At 50.7% G+C, this 20,161-nt stretch overlaps 1 protein-coding gene across 1 annotated transcript in view; it reads right to left on the bottom strand.

Annotated features, from left to right (window-relative positions):
* The window catches only part of LOC139266043 (leucine-rich repeat-containing protein 34-like), a 100,237-nt gene that overhangs the window by 72,412 nt on the left and 7,664 nt on the right, over positions 1–20,161 (bottom strand). Inside the window, exons 2-3 of the mRNA XM_070883845.1 lie at positions 1,376–1,500; positions 673–737 (exon numbers count right to left, since the gene is read on the bottom strand). The gene's annotated coding sequence lies outside the window, so the exon portion shown is untranslated. The remainder of the gene's footprint in view (positions 1–672; positions 738–1,375; positions 1,501–20,161) is intronic.

Raw genomic sequence — 20,161 nt, 5'->3', positions numbered from 1 at the left:
GTGTTCAGCTCGTTGGCCACAAAGTACTGGTCAAAATGCTCAATGAAGGCTTCCCAATCATCACCCTCAACAAATCTCTCAAGAATGCCAAGGGCAGCCATTACCGCGTAAAAGTTCATGATCTGTAACTCATCGCCAATTATTATGTTCAGAATAACTCCACAAGACTGTGTTATAAGCTCAAACCATTGTGACCTTGGACTCTTTAATGTAACTCCAAAGTGCCGAAGCAGCATGGAGGATTGCCTTTTATACCTGCTTGCCCAGGGTGCACAGGTGACCTTTAGGTCTCCCACAGGTGTGCCCCCTGGTGGCAAGTCTTACACATTGGTGAGGTTTGCATACATAACAGACAGACTTTTGAGCGATAAGGGAGTAAAGGGTTATGGGGAGCGGGCAGGGAAGTGGAGCTGAGTCCATGATCGGATCAGCCATGATCTTATTGAATGGCGGAACGGGCTTGAGGGGCCAAATGGCCGACTCTTGCTCCTATTTCTTATGTACTTACGCTCTTATGTTCTCTCCCAATAGCCGTGTCAATCACAAACTAATCCCACTGACCCGCTCTCTCCCCATAGGCCTGTATCAATCCCCAAACTAATACCACGGCCCCACTCTCCCCATAGACTTGTATCAATCCCAAACTAATCCCAATGGAATCCTATCACTTACCAGAAGCAGGGTCCCGATGAATTCAGCCCCACAGTTTGTAAAATTGTTGTAACTTAAATTAAGCCCTGAAAGACAGAAACACAAATCTGAAAATGCTCGGTTACTGAGTGACGTCTCTGTTCCTCTTCCCGTCTCCAACTCCGGGAATTCAACAGCCTCCTTGAAATTTGCAACTAGCAATATCATCAAACCAGTGAAGGAATCCCACAATTTCATACTATCGCGTCCTCTCCCAGAGCCCTGTATCAATCCCAAACTAATCCCATTGCCCCACTTTCCACATAGCCCTGCATCAATCCCAAACTAATCCCACTGCCCCACTCTCTCCCCATAGCCCTGTATCAATCCCAAACTAATCCCACTGTCCCACTCTCCCCACAGCCCTGGATCAATCCCAGACTAATCCCACTGACCCGCGCTCTCCCCATAGCCCTGTATCAACCCCAGACTAATCCCACTGCCCCGCTTTCCCCATAGCACTGTATCAATCCCAAACTAATCCCACTGCCCCGTTCTGCAGTTTGTACGGTGTTTGTTAGAAATCTAGGTGCCACCATGTTAGAAATCTAGGTGCTCGTTTTGTGCCTGCAACACGAGTTTGGTAACAAGCAAATTTGAGGCCAAGGAATCGATGGACTAATATAAACCCATTCCGATTAAACAAAGGCTGAATGTGAGTAGAATGGGACTGAGCAGGACTGACCTGTAATGTAGTTGTTTCGTTGCAGCAGATGTGGCAGAGCTGCAGCATCATCATCCGTTAGTCGCTGAGCTGGGAGAAGGCGCGAGTTTCCGGGGAGTGTTAGAGTGAACCCCGAGTACAGACTCCTGCAGGGAAAGAGCAGACAATTCAACTAATGGCGTGGTGTGAAGACAAGAGAGTTCTGACTCGGTCACTCACTGACTCTGGCATCGGTCACTCTGGCATTGGTCACTCACTCGGACATCAGTCACACACTCACTCTGGCATCGGTATCTCACTCACTCTGGCATTGGTTACTCACTCGGACATTGGTCACTCACTCGGACATCAGTCACACACTCACTCTGGCATCGGTATCTCACTCACTCTGGCATCGGTCACACATTCGGACATCAGTCACACACTCACTCGGACATCGCTCACTCACTCACTCGGACATCGGTCAGTCAGTCACTCACTCACTCGGACATCAGTCACTCACTCACTCGGACATCAGTCACTCACTCACTCGGACATCAGTCACTCACTCACTCGGACATCAGTTACTTACTCGGACATTGCTCACTCACTCACTCGGACATCGGTCAGTCAGTCACTCACTCGTACATCGGTCAGTCACTCACTCACTCGGACATCAGTCACTCACTCACTCGGACATCAGTCACTCTCTCACTCGGACATCAGTCACTTACTCGGACATTGCTCACTCACTCACTCGGACATCGGTCAGTCAGTCACTCACTCGTACATCGGTCAGTCACTCACTCACTCGGACATCGGTCACTCACTCACTCGGACATCGGTCACTCACTCACTCGGACATCAGTCACTCACTCACTCGGACATCAGTCAGTCACTCACTCACTCGGACATCAGTCACTCTCTCACTCGGACATCACTCACTCACTTGGACATCGATCAGACACTCACTCACTCGTACTTCGGTCAGTCACTCACTCACTCGGACATCAGTCACTCTCTCACTCGGACATCAGTCACTCACTCAGACATCGCTCACTCACTCACTCGGACATCGGTCAGTCACTCACTCACTCAGACATCAGTCACTCACTCACTCGGACATCAGTCACTCACTCACTTGGACATCGCTCACTCACTCGGACATCGGTCACTCACTCACTCAGGCAACGGTCACTCACTCATAAGAACATAAGAAATCGGAGCAGGAGTAGGCCATTTGGCCCCTCGAGCCTTCTCCGCCATTTAATAAGATCATGGTTGATCTAATCATGGACTTGGCTCCACTTCCCTGTCTACTCCCCATAACCCTTTACTCCCTTATCGCTCAAAAATCTGTCCAACTCTGCTTTAAATATATTCAGTGACCCAGCCTCCACAGCTCTCTGGGGCAGAGAATTCAACACATTTACAACCCTCTGAGAGAAGAAATTCCTCCTCATCTCAGTTTTAAATGGGCGACCCCTTATTCTAAGACTGTGCCCCCTAGTTTTAGTTTCCCCTATGAGTGGAAATATCCTCTCTGCATCCACCTTGTCGAGCCTCTTCATTATCTTATATATTTCGATAAGATCACCTCTCATTCTTCTGAACTCCAATAGTAGAGCCCAACCTATCAAACTATCTTCATACGTCAACCCCCTGATCTCCGGAATGAACTTAGTGAACCTTCTCTGAACTGCCTCCAATGCAAGTATATCCTTCCTTAAATACGGAGACCAAAACTGTACACAGAACTCTCGGTGTGGTCTCACCAATACCCTGTACAGTTGTAGCAGGACTTCTCTGCTTTTATACTCCATCCCTCTTTGCAATAAAGGCCAACATTCCATTTGCCTTCCTGATTACTTGCTGTACCTGCATACTAACTTTTTGTGTTTCATGCACAAGGACCCCCAGGTCCCTCTGTACTGCAGCACTTTGCAATTGTTCTCCATTTAAATTATAATTTGCTTTTCTATTTTTGCTGCCAAAGTGGATAACCTCACATTTTCCCACATTATACTCCATCTGCCAGATTTTTTGCCCACTCACTTAGCCTATCTATATCCCTTTGCAGATTTTGTGTATCCTCCTCACAATTTGATTTCCCTCCCATCTTTGTATCATCAGCAAACTTGGCTACATTACACTCGGTCCCTTCATCCAAGTCATTAATATAGATTGCAAATAGTTGAGGCCCCAGCACCGATCCCTGTGGCACCTCACTAGTTACTATTTGCCAACCGGAAAATGACCCAATTATCCCGACTCTCTGTTTTCTGTTAGTTAGCCAATCCTCTATCCATGCTAATATATAACCCTCAACCCTGTGAACTTTTACCTTGTGAAGTAACCTTTTATGTGGCACCTTATCGAGTGACATCTGGAAATCCAAATACACCACAGCCACTGGTTCCCCCTTATTCACCCTGCTCGTTACATCCTCACAGAATGCAAGCAAATTTGTCAAACATGATTCCCCTTTCATAAAATCATGCTGTCTCCGCTTGATTGAATCATGCTTTTCCAAATGTCCTGCTTCTGCTTCCTTGACTCCAGCATTTTCCCAATGACAGATGTTAGGCTAACTGGTCTATCATTTTCCGCTTTCTGTCTGCCTCCATTTTTAAATTGGGGCGTTACATTTGCGATTTTCCAATCCGCTGGGACCTCCTTAGAATCCAGGGAATTTTGGTAGATTACAACCAATGCATCCACTATCTCTGCAGCCACTTCTTTTAGGACCCTAGGATGCAGGCCATCAGGTCCAGGAGACTTGTTCACCTTTAGTCCCATTATTTTACCAATTACTTTTTCTTTAGTGATAGCGATTGTATTAAGTTCCTCCCTCCCTATAGCCCCTTGATTATCCATTATTGGGATGTTTTTAGTGTCTTCTACCACGAAGACCGATACAAAATATTTGTTCAAAGTCACTGCCGTTTCCCTGTTCCGCATTATTAATTCCCCAGTCTCATCCTCTAGAGGACCAACATTTATTTTAGCCACTCTTATCCTTTTTATGTACCTGTAGAAACTCTTACTGTTTTTATATTTCGTGCTAGTTTACTCTCATAATCTATCTTCCCTCTCTATCATTTTTTTTTAGTTGTTCTTTGCTGGCTTTTAAAAGTTTCCCAATCCTCTGGCCTCCCGCTAGTCTTGGCCATTTTGTATGCCCTTGTTTTCAATTTGATACCCTCTCTTATTTGCTTAGTTAGCCACGGATGGTTATCACCTCTCTTACAGTCTTTCCTTCTCAGTGGAATATATTTTTGTTGAGAGTTATGAAATATCTCCTTATATATCTGCCACTGCTCATCAACCATCCCACACTTTAATCTATTTACCCAGTCCATTTTAGGTAACTCTGCCCTCATACCTTTGTAGACTCCTTTGTTTAAGCTTAGGACACTGGTTTGAGATCCAGCTTTCTCACCCTCCAACTGAATTTCGAATTCAACCATGTGATGGTCACTCATTCGTAGAGGATCCTTTACTATGAGATTGATTAATAAACAATCAGGCATCGGTCGCTCACTCACTCTCTCGTATGCAGGTATAGCAAGTGATCAGGAAGGCCAATGGAATCTTGGCCTTTATTGCAAAGGGGCTGGAGTATAAAAGCAGGGAAGTCTTGCTACAGCTATACAGGGTATTGGTGAGGCCACACCTGGAATACTGCGTGCAGTTTTGGTTTTCATATTTATGAAAGGATATACTTGCTTTGGAGGCAGTTCAGAGAAGGTTCCTTGGGTTGATTCCGGAGATGAGGGCGTTGACACGAGGAAAGGTTGAGTAGGTTGGGCCTCTACTCATTGGAATTCAGAAGAATGAGAGGTGATCTTATCGATACATATGAGGGGGCTTGATAAAGTGGATGCAGAGAGGATGTTTCCACTGATGGGGGAGACTAGAACTAGAGGGCATGATCTTAGAATAAGGGGCCGCCCATTTAAAACTGAGATGAGGAGAAATTTCTTCTCTCAGAGGGTTGTAAATTTGTGGAATTCGCTGCCTCAGAGAGCTGTGGAAGCTGGGACATTGAATAAATTTAAGACCGAAATAGACAATTTCTTAAACGATAAGGGGATAAAGGGTTATGGGGAGCGGGCAGGGAAGTGGAGCTGTGTCCATAGTCAGATCAGCCATGATCGTATTGAATGGCGGAGCAGGCTCGAGGGGCCGTATGGCCTACTCCTGTTCCTATTTCTTATGTTCTTATGTTCAGTCGGGCATCGGTCACTCACTCAGACATCAGTCAGGCAGTCACTCGGACATCGGTCGGTCACTCACTCGGACATCGGTCACTCACTCATAGCTTGACTTCATCCTGTGATTCATGAAACTCATCCACACAGCTTAAAGCCAGGGGGTCAGAAGGAGGTCAGACGAATGTCCATCCCTCGGGTCTTCATGTGCACTGCCGGGATATGTTCTGAGCATCAGGTATTTGGCCATACTCCTTCTCACCTGTCAGAGGTTTAGACGTCAGGAACCCTGCCCCCTCCCCCCAAATAATGAGCAAGGTGAACTCAGACGTCAGATGTCCCAGAGGCTTTATTGTGAGCTCACCTTCCTTTTCTCTGCTTCATTGAAGCAGGATGAAGATTCTCTGCGACAAATGCACAAAGTATTTGGAATACAATCAGCAACTAAAAGCATTCATTGTTAGAGGCCGATTTCTCTCCCCCCACTACTGCAGGCTTGGCCAAACGAGCATGAAGGGCCCCACCCTGCCTGTAATCGCCAGGTAGATCCTCAGTCTGGCCTCAGTTTTCCATTTGGAGGAGGTTTGCACTGGGCTAGGAACATGCAGGGCCGACACGCAAACCAGCAGCTAAACGGCCTCAAGGAAACGTACAGAAACAGAAGATTTTTTACAAACGGAAATTTTCTTGTGGAGGCAGAGGGCTTGGCCGAGGTATGAAATGAACACTTTGCCCCGGTCTTCACTGGAGAAGAGGATGCTGCCAATGTCACAGTAAAGGAGGAGGCAGTAAAGATATTGGATAGGATAAAAACAGATAAAGAGGAGGTACTTAAACGATTGCCAGCACTCAAAGTGGAAAAGCCACCCGGTCCGGCTGGGATGAATCCTGGGTTACCGAGAAAAGTAACAAAAGGGGAGAGGGATACACCCGGGAACTACAGACTAACATCGGAGCTGGGGAAACCTTTCGCGATAATAATCCGGGACAAAATCAATTGGCATTTGGAAAAATGTGGGTTAATAAAATGAAAGTCAGCATGGATTTGTTAAAGGCAAATTGTGTTTCACACTAACTGGATTGAATTGTTTGATGAAATAACAGAGAGGGTTGATCAAGGTAGTGCGGTGGATGCCGTGTATATGGACTTTCGGAAGGCATTTGACAAAGTGCCACGCAGGGGGCTTATTAAGAGGATGGAAGCCCAAGGAATTTGGGGGAAAAGTGGCGGTATGGATACGGAATGGGCTCCATGGCAGGAAGCACAGGGTGCTGCTTGGATGTTTTTCACACTGGGAAATGGTTAGCAGTGGTGTTTTGGGTCCATCACTCTTTTCAGTGTTTATAAAGGACCTAGACTCGGGTGTAGGGAGCAGCAATATAAAGTTTGCAGATGATACAAAACTTGCCAATGTAGTCGAATAGTAGAATAGTACAGCACAGGAGGCTGCCATTGGGCCATCGAGTCCGCACACTATAATATATAGTGATGAGGATAGTTACAGGCTTCAGGATGATGGACAGGACGATGAAATGGGCAGAAACGCGGCAGATGCAGTTTAATGTGAAGTGTGAAGTATGAACTTTGGGAGGATTAATATGGAAAGTCAGGATACTGGAAATGGCACAATTGTGAAAAGTGTAGATGAGCAGAGAGACCTTGGTGTCCATGTACACAAATCCTTAAAGGTGGCCGGGCAAGTTGATAAGGTGCTTAAAGCAGCTTATGGGTTACTTGTGTTTATAAATAGAGGAATAGAATATAAAAGCAGAGAGATCATGCTGGGACATTATAACTCACTGGTTAGGCCTCAGCTGGAACATTGTGGGTAATTCTGGGCACCAGACTTCAGGAAAGATGTCACAGCCTTAGAAAGGGTACAGAGGGGGTTTACCGGGATGTTGCTAGGGATGAGGGACTTCAGTTATGAGGTGAGCTTGGAAAAGTTTAGACTATTCTCCTTGGAACAGAGAAGGTGAAGAGGTGACCTAATTGAGGTTTTCAGGATACTGAGAGGATTTGATAGAGTAAATTGAGAAAAACTCTTGGCTCTGGGGAGTGGGTCAGTAATATTGAGTACAATGGGCTGATACTCTCTGGAGTTTAGAAGAATGAAGGCGGATCACATTGAAACATTAAGGGCTGGATTTCCGGTTGTCTAACGCCTCAGTTAGCGGCCAGAGGGGCGTTAATGGGAGCGTAAGAGCTTACCGACCGGGCGTGCAGCTTGTGGCGACCAGACGGAAAATTAATTAAAGATTTAGTGGAGGCACAAAGCAGTAGTGCCCGGCTGCTGACTATCGCTCTAGTGCCCGGCTGTTGACTATCGCACTAGTGCCCGGCTGTTGACTATCGCACTAGTGCCCGGCTGTTGACTATCACACTACAGGCTGCTGACTATCGCACTAGTGCCTGGCTGCTGACTATCGCACTAGTGCCCGGCTGCTGATTATCGCTCTAGTGCCCGGCTGCTGACTATCGCACTACTGACCGGCTGCTGACTATCGCACTAGTGCCAGGCTGCTGACTATCGCACTGGTGCCCGGCTGCTGACTATCGCACTAGTGCCCAGCTGCTGACTATCGCATTAGTGCCCGGCTGCTGACTATCGCACTACTGACCGGCTGCTGACTATCGCACTAGTGCCCGGCTGCTGACTATCGCACTACTGACCGGCTGCTGACTATCGCACTACTGACCGGCTGCTGACTATCGCACTAGTGCCCGGCTGCTGACTATCGCACTAGTGACCGGCTGCTGACTATCGCACTAGTGCCCGGCTGCTGACTATCGCACTACTGACCGGCTGCTGACTATCACACTAGTGCCCGGCTGCTGACTATCGCACTAGTGCCCGGCTGCTGATTATCGCACTAGTGCCCGGCTGCTGACTATCGCACTAGTGCCCGGCTGCTGACTATCGCACTAGTGCCCGGCTGCTGACTATCGCACTACAGGCTGCTGACTATCACACTAGTGCCCGGCTGCTGACTATCGCACTACTGACCGGCTGCTGACTATCGCACTAGTGCCCGGCTGCTGACTATCGCACTAGTGCCAGGCTGCTGACTATCGCACTAGTGCCAGGCTGCTGACTATCGTACTAGTGCCCGGCTGCTGACTATCGCACTAGTGCCCGGCTGCTGACTATCGCACTAGTGCCAGGCTGCTGACTATCGCACTAGTGCCAGGCTGCTGACTATCCCCCTACTGACCGGCTGCTGACTTTCGCACTAGTGCCCAGCTGCTGACTATCGCACTAGTGCCAGGCTGCTGACTATTGCACTAGTGCCAGGCTGCTGACTATCGCACTACTGACCGGCTGCTGACTATCGCACTAGTGCCCAGCTGCTGACTATCGCACTAGTGCCAGGCTGCTGAATATTGCACTAGTGCCAGGCTGCTGACTATCGCACTAGTGCCCGGTTGCTGACTATCGCACTAGTGCCCAGCTGCTGACTATCGCACTAGTGCCAGGCTGCTGACTATTGCACTAGTGCCAGGCTGCTGACTATCGCACTACTGACCGGCTGCTGACTATCACACTAGTGCCCAGCTGCTGACTATCACACTAGTGCCAGGCTGCTGACTATTGCACTAGTGCCAGGCTGCTGACTATCCCCCTACTGACCGGCTGCTGACTATCCCTCTACTGACCGGCAGCTGACTATCGCACTAGTGCCCAGCTGCTGACTATTGCACTAGTGCCCGGCTGCTGACTATCGCACTAGTGCCCGGCTGCTGACTATCGCACTAGTGCCCGGCTGCTGACTATCCCCCTACTGACCGGCTGCTGACTATCGCACTAGTGCCCGGCTGCTGACTATCCCCCTACTGACCGGCTGCTGACTATCGCACTAGTGCCCGGCTGCTGACTATTGCACTGTTGCCAGGCTGCTGACTATCGCACTAGTGCCCGGCTGCTGACTATCGCACTAGTGCCCGGCTGCTGACTATCCCTCTACTGACCGGCTGCTGACTATCGCACTAGTGCCCAGCTGCTGACTATCGCACTGGTGCCCGGCTGCTGACTATCGCACTAGTGCCCAGCTGCTGACTATCGCACTAGTGACCGGCTGCTGACTATCGCACTAGTGACCGGCTGCTGACTATCGCACTAGTGCCAGGCTGCTGACTATCACACTAGTGCCAGGCTGCTGACTATTGCACTGGTGCCCGGCTGCTGACTATTGCACTAGTGCCCGGCTGCTGACTATCCCTCTACTGACCGGCTGCTGACTATCGCACTAGTGCCCGGCTGCTGACTATCCCTCTACTGACCGGCTGCTGACTATTGCACTAGTGCCCGGCTGCTGACTATCCCTCTACTGACCGGCTGCTGACTATCACACTAGTGCCCAACTGCTGACTATCGCACTAGTGCCAGGCTGCTGACTATTGCACTAGTGCCCGGCTGCTGACTATCCCCCTACTGACCGGCTGCTGACTATCCCCCTACTGACCGGCTGCTGACTATCCCTCTACTGACCGGCTGTGACTATCCCTCTACTGACCGGCTGCTGACTATCACACTAGTGCCCGGCTGCTGACTATCGCACTGGTGCCCGGCTGCTGACTATCGCACTGGTGCCCGGCTGCTGACTATCGCACTGGTGCCCGGCTGCTGACTATCGCACTGGTGCCCGGCTGCTGACTATCGCACTAGTGCCCGGCTGCTGACTATCGCACTAGTGCCCGGCTGCTGACTATCGCACTACAGGCTGCTGACTATCGCACTAGTGCCCGGCTGCTGACTATCGCACTAGTGCCCGGCTGCTGACTATCGCACTACTGACCGGCTGCTGACTATCGCACTGGTGCCAGGCTGCTGACTATCCCCCTACTGACCGGCTGCTGACTATCGCACTAGTGCCAGGCTGCTGACTATCGCACTAGTGCCCGGCTGCTGACTATCGCACTAGTGCCCGGCTGCTGACTATCCCCCTACTGACCGGCTGCTGACTATCGCACTGGTGCCCGGCTGCTGACTATCGCACTAGTACCAGGCTGCTGACTATCGCACTAGTGCCAGGCTGCTGACTATCGCACTAGTACCAGGCTGCTGACTATCGCATTAGTGCCAGGCTGCTGACTATCGCACTAGTACCAGGCTGCTGACTATCGCATTAGTGCCAGGCTGCTGACTATCTGTCCGATCCTGATGTCAGTCGGGTTCGATGCCCACACTTGCGCCTCGCTCACTAAATTAGGCCCAGCTGCCTCACTGAGCGCCCGCCAATAGTCTGAAGGTGACCCCTGGCGTTTGTGATCTGACAAAGAATTGGAAAGATTGGCTACGAAAAATTTAAAAAAAATAAATAAATAATCGTGTCTGAAACAACAGTCGCTGCAGCATTCCACAATCGTTAACTGGCGGCTACATAAAGGGCTGAGGAAACGCTTCCCTCGGAGGTCACAGTCAGTGCAACGTTTACACAGAGCTCGGCGCGTGAGCCTCCCAGTTTGCAGCGGCAGACACACATAACAGTACAGGCGGAAAACAAGTGATTTTGAAAAATTAATGGGTGCATTACTGTGCCACACCTTTCACACTCGGCTTTTCCCGGGATTTCAAGTCGGACTTCGGAGCACACGCAACGGATTGCAGAATTTAGCTCGAGGATTTTCGTTAGCGGTCCTCCCTCCTCCCATGTACCGTGTGTAAGTGCTGATTTAGCCCCCGTCAGCTCTTGGCCCAATTCCAACACATCTCTAGGCGGGAGGCACAAACTTTCTCAAGGCACTAAAATTTCCGCTCGGCCTGGATTAACTCCGCAACACAGGCACGGCCGACTTTCCACCCCATAAGGTTCTGAGGGGGATTGACAGGATAATCCCCCCCACCACCGTCAACACTCACTCCCTCCACCATCGGCGCACCGTGGCTGCAGTGTGTACCATCTACAAGATGCACTGCAGCAACTCGCCAAGGCTTCTTCAGCAGCACCTCACAAACCCGCTGTTATGTATGTAATAACTTGATAGACTGAATACTCTAAACTCACTCAGGTGTAAACCTGCCTCAACTTTATTTGGTCCCAAAGTGCCGACATTACATGTGGCTTGCTTTATATACCTGGCCTGCACACACGTGCGTACAGCCCAATGACCTCCGACAGTGGCACCCCCTGGTAGCTAGTAACCCCAAGCATACATACATGACAACATCCCCCTTCAAGATCTTAGTATCAGTCTTTTTACATGTTAAGACGGCCCGGGGCTTTCCATTCACAAATTGATCGTCTCAGTTCAAGTCCAGTTCTGGGCGAGCGTTCTGAGTCAGTTATGACTGGAGGCTGGGTGGCCGATCTGATGGGAGTGGCAATTACCATGTCAGAGATTGAAAGTCCAGATTCATTGATGACGGAGGAGTCCTCTGATGATTGAATATAGTTGGTTGGTCACTGATCGTATCTTCCTCAACTTGTTCCAGTTCCTCCGTGTGCCGCAGCTTTATCTGATCGACATGTTTCCTGCGTGTTTGCCCATTCTTGAGCATGACAATAAACACTCTGTTACCCTCCTTGGCCGTAACAGTACCGGCAACCCACTTGGGACCTTGACCATAATTTAGTACATACAAAGGATCGTTAAGAGATATCGTGTGACACAGCAGCACGCTCATGATACCACTGCTGATTTTGACATCGGTTTTCAACATGATCGTTCAAGTCAGGATGGACGAGAGAGAGCTTGGTCTCGAGACCTCTCTTCATCAATAGTTCAGCAGGGGAGACCCCGGTAAGCATGTGGGGTCTTGTCCTGAAACTAAGCAATATGCATGACAAGCGAGTCTGCAGTGAACCCTGAGTTACACGTTTCATACTCTGCTTGATTGTTTGGACAGCACGCTCTGCTTGATCATAAGAAGCAGGTTTGAATGGTGCTGACCTCATATGTTTAATACCACTGAGTTTCATGAACTCTTGAAACTCCAGATTTGTGAAGATAGATCCGTTGTCGCTCACAACGATGTCAGGCAGACCATGAGTACCAAACATGACACGAAAGCTCTCAATTGTAGCTGTGGATGTACTGGATGACATGATTATACACTCTATCCACTTGGAATATGCATTCACCACAACAAAAAGCATCTTATCCAGGAAAGGACCCACAAAGTCGATGTGGATCCTGGACCATGGTTTAGATGGCCACGACCACAGACTCAGCAGAGATTCCGCTGGTACTTTGCTTAGCTGCATGCAAGTGCTGCACTGATGCACGCATGTTTCCAGATCAGAGTCAATTCCAGGCCACCATACGTGAGACCTGGCGATGGCTTTCATCATGACAATATCGGGATGAGTACTGTGTAGATTACGTACAATCTTCTCTCTGCCTTTCTTAGGCATAACAACACGATTGCCCACAGTAAACAATCTGATTGAATGGATAGTTCGTCTTTGTGATGGTTGTAAGGTCTGGTCTCATCACACATTTCCATAGGTATAGCAGACCAATCATCACTAAGGACACAACATTTTACAACCGATAAAATCGGGTCCTGTCTGGTCCAGGTCCTAACTTGTTGAGCAGTGATAGGGGTCCCTTCACTCTCAAAAGCATCCATAACTAACAGTAGGTCTGCAGGTTGTGGCGTTTCCACCTCCGGTGTGGGCAAAGGCAGACGGCTCAGTGCATCGGCACAATTCTCGGTGCCAGGTCTATGGCGAATGACATAATCATAGGCAGATAATGTCAGCGCCCACCTCTGGATGCGGGACGATGCTTGGTATTGATACCTTTGTCTTCCGAAAACAATGAAATGAGTGGCTTGTGATCCGTTTCGAGTTGAAAACGAAGACCAAACATGTACTGATGCATCTTTTTAACCCCTTACACGCAAACTGAAGCTTCTTTTTCTACCATGCTGTAGGCTCTTTCCACTTTTGACAAACTTTTTGAAGCATATGCAACAGGTTGTAGTTTACCCGACTCATTAGCTTGTTGGAGCACGCAGCCAACCCCATATGATGAAGCAAATCAGGCCAATACCAGACGCTTACACGGATCATAATGTACCAGCAGCTTGTTAGAGCAAAGCAGATTTGTAGCTTTCTCGAAAGCTCTATCTTGAGACAAACCCCAAACCCAGTTGTTGCCTTTTCTGATCAGCATGTGCAGTGGCTCTAATAAAGGGCTCAATCTAGGTAAGAAATTACCAAAGTAGTTGAGTAGACCAAGGAACGAAAGTAGCTCTGGCACATTCTGAGGCCTGGGTGCATTTTTAATAGTCTTGGTTTTCGAGTCTATCCCCAGAAATTCGACTTCCGGTGCCATGAAGACGCACTTCGAATATTTCAGCCCGAGTTCCACTTTGTCCAATGTAGAACCTCTTCAAGGTTGTTCAGGTGTTCGGCAGTGTCACGACCTGTGACCAGAATGTCATCTTGAAACACGACGGTTCTAGGGACGGACTTCAGTAGACTCTCCATGTTCCTCTGAAATATGGCTGCAGCCGAGCGAATTCCAAAAGGACACCGATTGTAGATAAACAGTCCTTTGAGTGTTGGATGCACGCAAGTTTCTTTGACGTGTCGACGAGCTCCTGTGTCGTATAGGCTGACGTCAGATCCAGTTTAGTGAACGACTTCCCATCAGCTAGTGTTGCAAACAAGTCATCAGTGTTCGGTAACGGGTACTGATTCTGTTTCGAAAATCAATTGATCGTAACCTTGTAGTATCCACAAATCTTGACAGTGCCATCACTCTTCAACAGAGGAACAATGGGACTGGCCCATTCGTTAAATTCGACCGGTGATATGACTTCTTCATGTTGGAGACTGTCCAGCTCAATTTTGACCTTCTCCCTCATCATGTATGGAACACCTGAGCTTTGTGATAGACGGGTCTTGCACCCGAGTCTAGGTGAATCTGCACCTTGGCTCCCGTGAAATTGCCGATGCCCAGTTCAAACAGCGAGGGAAACTTGCTCAGCACTTGAGCACACAAAGTGTCATCCACCGATGACAACGCTTTGATATCATTCCAATTCCATTTGATTTTTTCCTGCCGAACAGCGTTGGACCATTTCCTGGAACGATCCATAACGGTAGATCATGAACCACACCATCATATGACACCTTGACTACTGCACTGCCAATCACTAGTGTGAGTTCTTTGGTGTAAGTATGCAACTTGGCATTGACTGGACTCAGCTTAGGTCTCACAGCCTTAGTGTCCCACAGCTTGTCGAATGTCCTTTGGCACATTATCTACTGACTCGCACTCGTGTCCAATTCCATTGATACCGGCACACCATTTAGTTTCACATTAACCATTATTGGTTGGCTCTTTGTCAGGAACAAATACAGTCCATACACTTCCTCCTCGGATACTCCGGGTTGCATATCCAGGTCCGCGCTGGACTGGTCGTCATCATCCACGTGGTGAGTCGCAGCATGCTTGCTCAGTTGTGGAAGCTGAAGATGCCCCACTTTTGAACAGTTTTTACAGATGTATTATTTAAAATGACACGGATGATGCCGATGATTGCCCCCACAACGCCAACAGGGTGAAATCGGATTCGTACCCGTTGACGGACTTTGAGCGGGTACAGGTTTTGCATAAGCAGTCGAGAGGGCCCTGCCATAAGCAGCTCTGCCATACGACGACACAATCTTGTTTGCAGTACTTGCCGTGGAGCTCCGACTCTGCGATGATATCTGCCTTAAATTATCATCCTTCATTGTGCGTGCCTGGGCACGATGGCCTTGCTCAAATCCAGCGTCTTCGCAGCCAATAACTTCCAGAGTATCACTTTGTGGTTGATTCCAATACGAAGAAATCTCACAGCATATCTTCCAACGCGTCTTCAAATTTGCCTGTCCCAGCAAGATGTCTTAGGTCGGCGACAAATTCCAACACATCCTGGCCCTCAGAACGAACATGCGTGTAGAATCGATAGCATGAGATGATGATGCCTTCTTTTGGTTTGAGATGGTCACGTACCAGAGCACACAATTCCTCATAGTCCTTGTCCGTTGGACGTGCAGGCGAGAGGAGATTCTTTATGAGGCCCTAGATTTTCAGACCGCAAACAGTAGCTTCCTCCATTTTGTTGGCCACGAAGTACTGGACCAGGCGATCGATAAAATCTGATCAGTCCTCTCCCTCCATGAATCTCTCCAGAATTCCAATGGTGCTCATTTTACATGCGAAGGTTGTTGAGTTACCTCGTCGCCAAGTGTTATGTATGTAATAACTCGATAGACTGAATACTGTAAACTAACACAGGTACAAACCTGGCTCAACTTTATTCGGTCCCAAAGTGCTGACATTACATGGTGGTTTGCTTTATATACCTGGCCCGCACACACGTGCATATAGCCCAATGACCTCCGACAGTGGCTCTCCCGGTGGCTAGTAACCCCAAGCATACATACATGACACCCGCGACCTCTACCACCTAGAAGGACAAAGGCAGCAGGCGCATGGGAACACCATCACCTCCACGTTCCCGTCCAAGTCACACACCATCCTGACTTGGAAATATATCGGCCGTTCTTTCATCATCACTGGATCAAAATCCTGGAACTCCCTCCCTAACAGCACTGTGGGAGTACCTTCACCACACTGATTGCAGCTCACCACCACCTTCTCAAGGGCAATTAGGGATGGGCAATAAATGCCGGCTTTGCCAGCAACGCCCACATCCCAGGAATGAATTTTTTTTAAATGTTGCGATTGATTCCCCTGGTGGAGAGTCTAGAACTAGGGGGGCACTAAGTCAGTATAAGACTGTCATGAGGAGGAATTTCTTCACTCAGAGGGTGGTGAATCTTTGGAATTCTCTACCCGAGAGGGCTGTGGTGGCTGAGTCGTTGAGTATATTCAAGATAGAGATCGATAGACTTTTGGCAATGAAGGGATATGGGGATAGTGCAGGCAAGTGGAGTTGAGGTAGAAGATCAGCCATGATCTCATTGATTGGTGGAGCAGGCTCGAGGAGCCGAATGGCCAACTCCTGCTCCTATTTCTTATGTTCCAACCATAGATCATAGATTCAAAATCATTTAAAAAAAAATCTAGATGGGAGATGAAGAGAATTTTTTCAGTCAGTGTCAGGATCTGGAATGATCTAGCTGAGAAGGTGGGGGAAGCGGTTAAATGAAATAATTTTAACAGGGTGTGAGACAGGTACTGGATGACGATGCACTTACAGGGTTTAAGGACAAAAAGCGCGATGTGGTACAAAGTTCGACTGCTCATTCAAAGAGCCAGCACAGGCACAACGGGCTGAATGACCTCTTTCTGTGCTGCAAGTTCCGAGGATGTTGTGAGTGATATTTTATCCTATGAGCAATATTTTATTCAATGAGCGATATTTTATTCTATGAGTGATATTTTATCCTCCTCCTGTCCTGTGAACAGATACAAAGTATTCCATTCATAGATTGTCCGTTACATTATGTATTGCAGTATCCCCGGGCCTATCTCTCCCTCAGTCACACTCCTACCCTCAATATATTTACAGCAGCTTTTACCATTGGCCTTTATATTACTGGCCGGTTTGCGGTTGCCGATGGAATTTGTCATGTATCTGACATTATTATATATAACTGTATCCTAACATGCTATACATGACTGTAATAAGATATGACCTGTAACCACCAGCATACCTTACCACCAGGGATGCACTTGCAAGAGACAGGTATATAAGGACAGGTCTCAGGCAAGGGCAGCATTCCAGAGCTGTGAAATAAAGGTGCAGGTTCAGAGTGATCTTGACTTCACTACATGCCTCGTGTGAATCTGTACTGAGGGGACAGGACTTTACAGAAGTAAATAGTGTGAACACTGACCCTGACGGGAGGAAGTCGGTCTGTTCAGCCACGCACTTAATGTATGGGTTGGGAACTTGTTTCAACTCCGAACACACATCCAGGTAACGAGACATGAGCCCCCCCGGACTGCTCAATCTCTGTTAAAACACAGCAAAGGGCAAAGGCCCAGTCACATATACACACACACCGCCCCTTCCACACCCAAAACACACACTGCCCACCCCAACACACAGCCCACCTCCCCACACACACTGCCCACCCCAACACACACACACACACTGCGCCCCACCACCCCCACCCACTGTGCCCCCCACACACACTGCCCCCCCACACACATACACTGCCGCCCCCATACACACACTGTCCCCACCCCCACACACAAACTGCCCCCCCAACACACTGCCCATCTCCCCACACACACTGCCCACCCCAACACACACATTGCCCCCCCCCACACGCACACACACTGCCCCCCCCACACGCACACACACTGCCCCCACCCACACACACACTGTCCCCACCCCCACCAACTGCCGTCCCCATACACACACTGTCCCCACCCACACACACAAACTGCCCCCCCCACACACTGCTCCCCCCACACATACATTGCTCCCCCCACACACACACTGCCCCCCCCACACACACACACTGACCCCCCCACACACACACACACTGCCCCCCCCCCACACACACACACACTGCCCCCCCCACACACACACACACTGCGCCCCCCGCCACACACACACACACACACATTGCCCCCCCCACTCACACACACACTGCCCCCCCCACACACACACACACACACTGCCCCCCCCACACACACACACACACACTGCCCCCCCCACACACACACACACACACACACTGCCCCCCCCACACACACACTGCGCCCCCCACACACACACACTGCGCCCCCCACACACACACACTGCGCCCCCCACACACACACACTGCGCCCCCCACACACACACACTGCGCCCCCCACACACACACACTGCGCCCCCACACACACACACTGCGCCCCCCACACACACACACTGCGCCCCCCACACACACACACTGCGCCCCCCACACACACTGCCCCCCACACACACACACACACTGCCCCCCCCCCACACACACACACACTGCCCCCCCCACACACACACACACACACACACACACTGCCCCCCCCACACACACACATTGCCCCCCCCACACACACACACACACACTGCCCCCCCCACACACACACATTGCCCCCCCCCACACACACACTGCCCCCCATACACACACTGCCCCCCACACACACACTGCCCCCCACACACACACACACACTGCCCCCCACACCCACACACACACTGCCCCCCCCCCCACACACACACACTGCCCCCCCCACCCACACACACACTGTCCCCCACACACACACACTGCCCCCCACCCACACACACTGCCCCCACCCACACACACACTGCCCCCCACACACACACACACTGCCCCCCACACACACACTGCCCCCCCACACACACACTGCCCCCACCCACACACACACTGCCCCCCACACACACACACTGCCCCCCACACACACACACTGCCCCCCACACCCACACACACACTGCCCCCCACACCCACACACACACTGCCCCCCCCACACACACTGCCCTCACCCACACACACACTGCCCCCCACACACACACTGCCCCCCCACACACACACTGCCCCCCTCACACACATACACTGTCCCCACCACACACACACTGCCCCCCCTCCCACACACACACTGCCCCCCCACACACACACTGCCCCCACACACACACACTGCCCCCCCCACACACACACTGCCCCCCCCACACACACTGCAACCCTCACACACACACATTGCCCCCCACACACACACACACACTGCCCCCCACACACACACACTGTCCCCCACACACACACACACTGCCCCCCCCCCACACACAAACTGCCCCCCCCCACACACACACACTGTCCCCCCCCCACACACACAGTCCCCCCCACACACACACACTGCCCTCCCACACACACACACATATTGCCCCCCCCACACACACATTGCCCCCCCACACACACACACTGCCCCCCCACACACACTGCCCCCCCCACACACACTGCCCCCCCCACACACACTGCCCCCCCACACACACAGTGCCCCCCCACACACACAGTGCCCCTCCCCACACACACACTGTCCCCCACACACACACTGCCCCTCCCCACACACACACTTCCCCCACCACACACACTGCCCCCCCACACACACACTGCCCCCCACACACACACACTGCCCCCCACACACACACACTGCCCCCCACACACACACACTGCCCCCCACACACACACACTGACCCCCACACACACACACTGCCCCCACACACACACACTGACCCCCACACACACACACTGACCCCCACACACACACACTGACCCCCACACACACACTCACATTGCCCCACCCACACACACAAACTGCCCCCCCCACACACACACTGCCCCCCCACACACACACACACTGCCCCCCCTCACACACACTCTGACCCCCCCACACACACTCTGACCCCCCCACACACACACACTGCCCCCCCTCACACACATTGCCCCCCCCACACACACTGCCCCCCCCACACACACACTGCCCCCCCCACACACACACTGCCCCCCCCACACACACTGCCCCCCCCACACACACACTGCCCCCCCCACACACACACTGCCCCCCCCACACACACACTGCCCCCCCCACACACACACTGCCCCCCCGCACACACACACTGCCCCCCCGCACACACACACTGCCCCCCCGCACACACACACTGCC

Source organism: Pristiophorus japonicus, chromosome 6 (assembly GCF_044704955.1).
Source record: "Pristiophorus japonicus isolate sPriJap1 chromosome 6, sPriJap1.hap1, whole genome shotgun sequence".
Taxonomy (NCBI): domain Eukaryota; kingdom Metazoa; phylum Chordata; class Chondrichthyes; family Pristiophoridae; genus Pristiophorus; species Pristiophorus japonicus.
Note: the sequence above shows the minus strand (reverse complement) of the source record. Positions and strands in the feature narration are given on the sequence as shown.